Source organism: Gadus morhua, chromosome 2, assembly GCF_902167405.1.
Source record: "Gadus morhua chromosome 2, gadMor3.0, whole genome shotgun sequence".
NCBI lineage: Eukaryota > Metazoa > Chordata > Actinopteri > Gadiformes > Gadidae > Gadus > Gadus morhua.
The window spans coordinates 26,132,476-26,141,963 of record NC_044049.1 but is presented as its reverse complement, the minus strand read 5'-3'; positions in this window follow the sequence as shown (position 1 = coordinate 26,141,963).

The following is a 9,488-nucleotide window of genomic DNA, read 5'->3' as shown; positions in this document are numbered from 1 at the left end:
AACCATGGCTGCAACTAAAGGTTTTATTGTGAGCACAGTTAGAAGTATTGCAAATAAAAAACTTTCTGTCTGTTTTTTATTTCACCGTGTACATCTAATTATACCGAAGTCGCTGCTTTTGACTGGTGCCCCTGCAGGCCTGCAGCTAACTTCCTAATAAAAAAATGTCATAGGGGGGCTAATAATTTTGTCCTCAACTGTATAATGTATGTATCTTTAACAAGGATGATCTTACTTGTCAGGAGGTGCTCATAACATTTGCTCATTTTGGAAATAATATCCTTCACCAAGACGTTATCTGTGCGGATGAATTGAATCATGTCCCCCAAAGATTTTCCTTTGCGGCCAGGATTTCCCAGAAATAGTAGGGGTGTCGAGCCTCGGGACGGACTTGTCAACGCGCTGTGGCATAGCTTACTTGATGTTGTTTTGTGGGGGTGGGGGTGTGGGTGGGTGGGTGTGTGTCAACACGCCAACAATCTCAAAGCCGATGCATACATCCAAAACTTTCTGTTCAAAACCAAATATACAAATCAATAACAGAGTTGTTATTCGCTTCAAATACTTTTTCTTTTCAAAACTTGGGAATTAATACAGCGGGGTACCGAGCGGTTGAAAACAATGTTGGCGTCTCCTGTGGCTGCCTTGCGGACCAGAGTTATATTACTTAATAAGACTTTGGCAGTAATGTTGCGCCATGATGCGTGCCTGCCTGCTTTCAGCAAGTAATTAATATTATTTGTAATTCTTTTTTAAAAAGATATTCATCAGTCACAGCACTCACAGCAGCCTCTTCGGGTAAGTCGAGTAATTTAATGCCAACCGTAAATCTTGCGTATCAAGTAGCCTAGCAAACACCGCTGCCATTCAACTCAGTGTCCGCTGACTTTCTGCTTAATGTGAAACTCATAACAAGTCGTGCATGTATGCAAGTGTGTGCAGTTTCGTTTTTTTAAGTTCCCAACCCTAATTAAGAGATGATGATAAATGGTTTGCATATTCAGGCCCCGCCACATACACAAGATAAACTGAATATGCCATCCTGAGCAGATAATCAGGACACCAGAAAATATGTGAAGCTGCATGTGGCGACATAGTCATGAACAAAGGTGGGGGTGTTTGTCCACTCTGTAAAAGGCAGCTGTTGAATTTTAGATTTATTCGGAAAAAATTATGGGTCATTTTTAATTAATTCGTATTTATTTTTTAAAGAGGCAGCCTATTATGTTAAGTGATCAGGTGCTTAGTGTATCAGGCATATTGATCAATGATGAAAGTCATGGTTTGTTACGGCATTTATGGTGGTTTCACTTTACCTAAAAGGAAGGCAAATTGACAAATAAGAACATTATGTTATTCTCTCAGAGGCCAAAACCTTTGTTGAATTACAGTAATTTAACCTCACAGATAGCTGGGCCGAATTTACAGCCCTGGCACCGTTTCTGTAGGATTTTGCAGATGCTGCCCATCTTCAAACTATCTGGCAGCTTGTTCTTCCGGGGAAGGGTGAGGAGACATTGGCAACATGTCTTCCTCCCAACGGAATTCTCGGACTGGCATGAGGGCCATAGCTTCTTCTTGCGCTTTGTCATTTGTCAAATGACAAAGCGCAAGAACCCCTACAGGGTTTTAAGTGTATTCTATGTATAATATGTGTTGAGATTAATTTGACCATTACTTTTCCTAATTAAAAATGTCACTTGATCAGTAAACAAGACGATAAGACGGTCAACAATCAAACATTTATTTATTAATACTATGACAATGGAACATTTAGCGAACAACAACCATCTCCTGGCTCCTTCTTTTGTTAAAAAGCTCCGTGTATGTGGGTGACAAACTGTGGAGGTCCTCTTCCCAGAAGAACAAATTTGAAAAGAGTTCGGAGGGTTGGGGCTGTGGACTCGGCGCCACAGTCGGCCCAGTGTTCAGGCACTCCTCCCACCTATACCCTTGCAGTGAGGCGGGTGATGCAGGTGACCTTGGTGCGGACGGGGTCTCCCTGTCAAGGCAATGTGTTATTCCAGGACTGGGGCTGGCAAGTGCGGCTGAAGAGGTGGCCTGCGCTGGAGCCGTGCTGCTATCATGCTGCAGGGACATCGTGGCCTGCAGCTGACGGACTGCCAACTCCAGCCCTTCCACTCTCTTCTCCAGTGCAGTGCATGACATGCACTGCACTGCACTGGAGCGGGTCACATCCAACCTGGACACCATTGATAAAGTTGGGCTTGTTGCCCTCAGCTCCCTGAGCTTCTCCACAATAAGCCGCTGCTTGGACAGAAGCATCTGCTCTTCGACCTCCTGCAAGTTTACTAATCACGGCAGCGCAGCATCGCTCAGTCCATTTAAATAAACACTTACTGATGCTCTTCTGAGTATTCACCAGCTTTACCGCTTGTCTGTGCTCCGCGGCATGAACAAACTCGTCCCGCTTCTTGGAGGAGAAGCGGATCACTCGTTTGAAGTCCTCCCGTCCAATCTGCAGTGTGGCCTCAAAATATCGCCTGCTGTCTTCATGGGAGACAGGGCGTGTAGATGTCCTGAAACTGTCTCCCAGTCACTCTTCGGTTGCTTCCTTGGACTTGCCATGTTGCGATGTGATCTTGGGGCAGTGGCTTGGGCTACAAATGTATGCAGAAAATCCAGAGTTCTCACGAGAGCACAACACCAGCAAATTAACCAATCACATTGGTGTTTCTGATAAGGGCGGCCCAAAAGCGTTGCCGTTCTCTTCAAGTGTCTGGATGGAAATACTTCACCTCAATAATGAAATAATTTGTGGAAAACCGTTCATTATAGGTCAATTTATCAACCAGGCCCCCGGGAATACTGCATAGTTGTGCAATCCACCAGTACTCAGAGGCCAAGCCTGGTTGATTTAACGAACTGTGGACGGGCCCCCCGATTTCTCAGGGTCCGGAAGTACATATCCCCGTTTACTATAATCAAAACGGGGAACAGGAATGCGTCTCTGCAGAGATAGTTATTCTGGATATCAATCAAAGGCTTATAATTATCTTTATACGATGTACTTATAAAATGTACGTTTCCTCTTTTCAAAACGCTGCCTCAAAATAAAAGTGCCTTTTATTTTGTGCAGAAGATGGAGCGATAGGCAGCTGAAAGGAGTCGTAGTGAAACAAATGGCATCCGAGAGGGCCCAGTGCCCCTTCCATTTACTTAACATGATTATGGATAGATGACAGTTTTTAGAGAAATTTCTAAAGATCTTAAAGGTCGATGTGGTATTGCTATATATATTGCAGGATTTCAAAAACAATATAGATATTGTTCCGAATACCCCTATGTATTTGTGTGATTTGTTAATTCTGTAAGCCAGACGATAATGCGCCCTTAACACTAGGTGGGGATAGTAATGAGACTGTACTAGCTGAACACCGCTGGCAGCCTGCAATGGCCATGACAAAGTATCCAGGCTCAGTTTGCCGCCTTTGCATTGCATGTAGAATTGCTTACGATATTTATAAAAAGATTTGCCTACACACGTTTACTTCTTGTGTTCGTTCCAGGCACGGCGTCAGGATTCCAGTTGTGGGTGGGCCAGACCAATTGTGGGTGGTCCTTAAATTAAAAATGTTATCAAATCCCTGTTTAACCTAATACAAATGACTGACTAATATACTGTTATATTATCTGTGCATAATAGATTTTAATAGCTTGATGCTCATTAATATTTTGTTGCATTGTAAAAGTTATGTTGCATAGGACGGACCCATCCGCGATCGCTCTCCTTGGATCTGAACAAAGAAGAGCGCTTTTGGAATCTCAATTAAGCATCATGCTTTAGCGCGTCACTTTATAGACTTAAGGCCTATAGATGGACTGTAAAAGTGGTCAGGAATCGAATATTTCCCTCGTAGTTTAGTTCTGCTCGTATAACATGAGGCAGACTATTTCATAATTCTGTTGAATTGTTTAAAGTTTTCAACAATATTTCGATATCGCAACAGACTGACTGAGCTTGGCTTATTATACAAGAACATGCATTCAAATTTAGGCTACTACGAGATAATAACTAATACAATAGTCTACTGCCAATTCACGGTCATCCGAAGTCAAAAGGTTAACAGCCCTTTAACGCAAATGTAGTTTTGCGCCAACAGGCAGGCTTAAAAGATTTGCCAAACATGAAAATATATAGGCATGGGAAGAAGAGCATGAGAATGAATGAAATGTATTAATTCATTTACAGGAGTAATCGGCGGGGTTTGCTCTTGAAAATGTCACTCATTTCATCGAAGTCGAGAGTTACTGTAAGCTCTCTCTCAAATGTCAATAGACAGAGGGACATAAGGCGAGTTGTAAGCATGGTGCTCCTATTTGCTGTTTTAATTCGGTTGACACTGGAAAAGACGCGTTCAACTGAACAGGATGTCATTGGTAGTGTAATCAGAGCTTGAAAGCATGGATATTCTGGAAAACGTCCTCATTGCATGTGTCCATCACTTCAAGAATACTTTTGAGATGTTCTCCTGTTTTTCTTCCTCTCTATGAGTTTCACGAACACTACGAGCTCCGACTCTGATATGGTTAACTGGAAGCGCTTTCCTGTATCATTGAGAGAGTTCGCTTTAGCAGCCAAAGTGGTGTCATTTATATCGAGGCTAGGGGACATCAGGATTGCTGCCGATGCCATGAGCCCATGGGTGTCACTGTGGAATCGGGTGTTGAGTTCATTAAGCTGGCAGTCTATTAGCGTGTTGGAAATGTTGCGCAGGTCACTGTCACTCCTCTCTCTTGTCGATTTCCCCAGCGTGCATGTGACGATACTTCCCTCAAATCGGCCTGGGAGATTTCTTGAGCGGGAGGGCAAACTGGGTACATCCCAGTTCTTGACATCATGATCCTCCGTCATCTTATTTGTTGTTGCCAACATGTTTAAGAACGCACGTCACCTGAGCGAATGTCTGTCAGATCTTGTTTGAGGTTCTCGTTCAAATCAATCGTGTCTGTCACTGATGCGTTGATGGACTGGAGGCTATAAGACGTGAAGTTAAAGGCTAAATTGCCAAAGCGAAAAAATAACTTCACAAGGTGTCTTTTTATAATTACCATTCGTAGCGTTGATTAGCAGATAAATAATGGTCACAATAGTCTGTTCCCTAAAAATAGGATGACAATTAAATGTGAAACAGCACAGTGATGAACTAAATATTATTGTTAAAGCTAATGTCTCAGTTTCCCGTGCGAAACTGACTTTCCTTGTCTTCTAAGATGAAACATATAGTATAGAGTAGAGTACAATGATGTGAGAATTATATTTTTGAAAAACTAAAATTGATGGTTTGGTTGACAGACTGCTGTTTTGGAACAGCCTCGCTCGCTGCTGCTGACAGCTGCGGTAGGACGGCGGCCAAAACTTGTTGCTGCGCGCATTTTCATACTTTCTGTGTAGTCGCTGGGATGGTACGTTTTCAGATGTTGAAATAAATTAGTTGTGTTTCCCAATTATGCTGGCACCAACCGACGGCATAATTTACAGACGGTCTTATCCTGTGCATCCTCAGTTTTGAGATAGCCAAACCACTTCCGTATGATGGACGTCTTGTAACCTTTTACATCGACTAATTCACCCTCCGTTGTTCCACTCATTTTTATTCTGTCGCAAAACGCTCCTCTCCTCTCGTCTTTCCTTACCGCGGTGCTGGAACGGAAGCTCAAACACGCACCAGGAAATGGGTGTGTACTAAGACATTAACCGCAGAACTGCGATCTGAATATTGTTTATTTCTGCTGTGTGTTTGGCTGTTAGGTAAATCCATATAAGAACTGTTTTTATTTTATTTATTTTATTATATCAAGCATTTATGTGTAATGCTTATCGTTTTATTGGGATTAATAACGTAATCGAGTTATCGCCCAATACATACATTCATACATACACACGTACCATCCTTCATTCATTCACGCCTCTCAACCAAACGCTCAAGGAGAGGGAAGAAACGGTCAAACCGCTCCCTTGACTCCACCTCTCTCCTCTCATCCGCCTGCCGCTGGTAAAGGATATCCTCCATCACCAGAAGCAGGAAGGGATCCTCCCTCCCTCTTCTTCCTGCTCCGGCCCCTGCTGCACCCGCTGCTCCTTCCCCTGCGGCTGTCGCTGTGCTGGCTCCTGCTCTCCCTCCTCTCACCACCTCCACTCTGACCCTAACCTGGCCTGGCCTGGCTGGGAGAGAGCCCACTACCACTGGCGGTGACACGGCTGCTGACCTGCCAATGAGCTCGTCCATTAAGGCAAACCAGCGCCATGCCCCTGCTGTGGGCCTGCCATCCTCTGTGCCTTGACCTGAGGCAGGGCACTCGCAATCCTGACAATAAAAATATGATAAACAACTAGGCCACTAGCAATCTAATATTTCCCTGTTATACCTACAACTAGGGCACAGCAAGAAGGCACTTAATGTCAAAACAATATTGCTGTCATCTTACTCCTCACCTTATATTTTGTTTTAAGGTTATCCCACTCTCTTTTGGCCTGCAGTGGGGTCACCCGGCCTGTCAACTCTAGCTGTTCAATCAAAGTGCTAAGAACACAAGTCAATTATATAAATTACAATTATATACGTTCATTAAAAATTACAAACATTGCAAATGATCGGTGGTGCATTTATTAACAACATTGGATCCCAAAAGAGCTTCTCACCGATAGCCATTAATGGCAGCATCCCGTCCACCTGTAAACAGATGTTGGTGCGCTTCATCAAACATTATAAATTTAGTTGCCCTTTTCCCATCTGACACCCCAGCGGCATAGTTTTTGAGTGTGGTGACGGCCAATGCCTCCTTATCCGAGATGTGCCACTCCTTCACCTTCGTCTGTTCTCGCAAAATTACGACTTTGACGGTGTTGGTGTATAGCTTCTCATATGTCCTTTTGTTGAAAGCCATTTTCTGAAAATAATTTTAATCAATATATCTATGATGGCTCTGACTGTAGGATGCTAATACACATGTAACATTAGCATGAGAATGGTCAGGAAAATGTACTTCTCTGTTGCTGTCAGGATCACAATTCTGCACATGTTCAGCTTGCGTTTTGAGCGGAAACTCACCAGACTTACTCCACCTTACTTTAGCCGCTTGGGATCTTTTGCTTTTCTTTGGCATCTCTTCAGCGTGAACTACAGGGAGCGTGAAAAAAGGGAGTGACAACAGGTAGAGAAGGAGATTTCTCAAAACAAACCAGTTTGTAGTGAGATGGTACTTTCTATTTCAAAAAGAAAGTTTTTTTTTTTTTTTTTTTTCAAAGGGTCTGTTTGTTTCAAAGGGTCTGTTTGTTTCAAAGGGTCTGTTTGTTTCAAGGGTCTGTTTGTTTGTTTTTCGTGTGCATTTCCGGAGAAATTAGAAACCAATCAAGATAGCAGTAAATAAGGTGGAGAGAAATAGGGTAGAGACAGGTAGAGGATAGGCAAGCCGTTTTACTGAGCGGTCTCAAAAAAGAGACGTCAAAAACACCACAAGAGGAGATGGGGTTTGGGGGTAGCGAGAAAGATGGGGTAGGGGGGTTTGAATGGTAAAACAGCAGGCTGCAGGGCCAATAGACGTCTTCTTTGTTCATGCATAGTGTTTAAACTGGAAAGAAAAGAAAACAAACATTAACTTAATTAAAGGGGTTATTGCATGAATCTGCTCAGCATGTCTGTCAACATTGGCTGGTATACACAGTACTTAGTTATAATGATAAAAGGCAGACATACACACAAGAAAAGAATCAGTTAACTAATGTCAGTTACAAACACTGCCCAGTATATAATAGAGGGACTGCAATACAAATGGTTCCTCTGTGCTTAATATTAGCCTATATTAATGAGCCCCAGATAATTGTATATTATCAGGGTATTCCTCTCTTAAGCCCAGTTCAGACCAAAGATTCACCAGATTCACGGCTTGCAACTCGCAACGCCTTGCAACGCCTTGCAACGAGACGGGCTGCGACGTTATAAAACTGGGCAGTTCACACCGCTGCAACGGGCTGCGACGCTAGGTGGTTTCCATAGCAACTGTGAACGCTCTGGCACATGCTGAGAGCCGCAACATCATAATTTGCGTAGGTTAGGTTAGATTAGTTAAGGTTTGCAATTAGTTTTATTTTTATTTTACTTGAGAGTAGGCTAGAGTTACTATGTTTTGTCATTCTCCACTACATCTGCATTGGAGTAAATAGCTGGAGTTTACAGTTAGTTTAGATTACCCGTTGTTGGATAAATTGCATTTTCCGTGTTGAATTTCAGTTTGATCTGTCTTTGTTCACCATCGGCTCAACTACTACTTGGAGATGGATAGTTTAATTATAAACAGGCCTAATTATGTTAGTGAGAGTGAAATGGTCGCAGTTTTTGCTGTGGCTTTAATCATGAAAAGGAGAAGACGGCGAGTTATAAAGCCAAGAATATGGAGCCGCAGTTGGGTACTTCAGCGGCAGAAACAGGGTGCCTACGCCAATCTGTGTAGAGAGCGGGAAGTCGGGGATATGTCAGCTTTCACCAATTTTACACGCCTGTCCCCGGTCCTATTCCATCATCTGGAGGATCTGGTGAGGCCTTTAATTCAGAAGACGAACACCAATTACCGGGACTGCATTTCAGCTGGCGAGAGACTTATGATAACTCTCCGCTTCTTGGCAACAGGTGAGTGAACATACTGTCATATTTACAGTTGCGCTTAAAAACTGCAAGGCATTTGTAAATGTCAACAGATGAGCGCAACAAGCACGCGTTAACCATAGATATATATAGGCCTACTGACAGTAGGCTATATCTATCTATGCACGTTAACAGCCTATACTACATACTACCAATCATATAGTGCTGCTGTCAAAATGCATACTCATATATTGGCTTGTCATTTATAAGTCATGTCAACCACAATAAAATACACTTTCTCTATAGGCGAGAGCTTCAAGAGCCTGGCCTACCTGTTCCGCATGGGTCACTCTACTGTTGCAGAGATCATTCCGGCAACATGCAGCGCAATCTGCAGTGTCCTAAAGGATGACTACCTGAAGGCAAGTTCTTTATCGTGTGTAAAATAGCATTTAGTGAAACTTTTTACTTTTGGTTAATGTAGGCTATCAATTGTTGTTACAAAAAAGAAAAGAAAATACTTCAAAATCCAATATCAATGAGTTTCTCTCCTCTACTTCCTCTTCCTCGTCCAGTCCCTCCACATCATCACTCTCTCTTTCAACAATCTGTAAAAGAAAAATAATAGATCAATACAAATGACACATTATTAAAAAAATAATCTTTGTTTTTCAGTGCCCCAACACCACAGAGGAGTGGAAGAAGGTGGCAAAGGGATTCCAGGACCAGTGGCAATTTCCTAACTGCCTCGGTGCCTTGGATGGGAAACACATCTCAATTATCCCTCCACCATCCTCAGGGTCTACTTTTTATAACTATAAACACAGCTTCTCTGTTGTGTTGATGGCCCTGGTGGACAGCAACTACCGCTTCCTTTATGTGGTG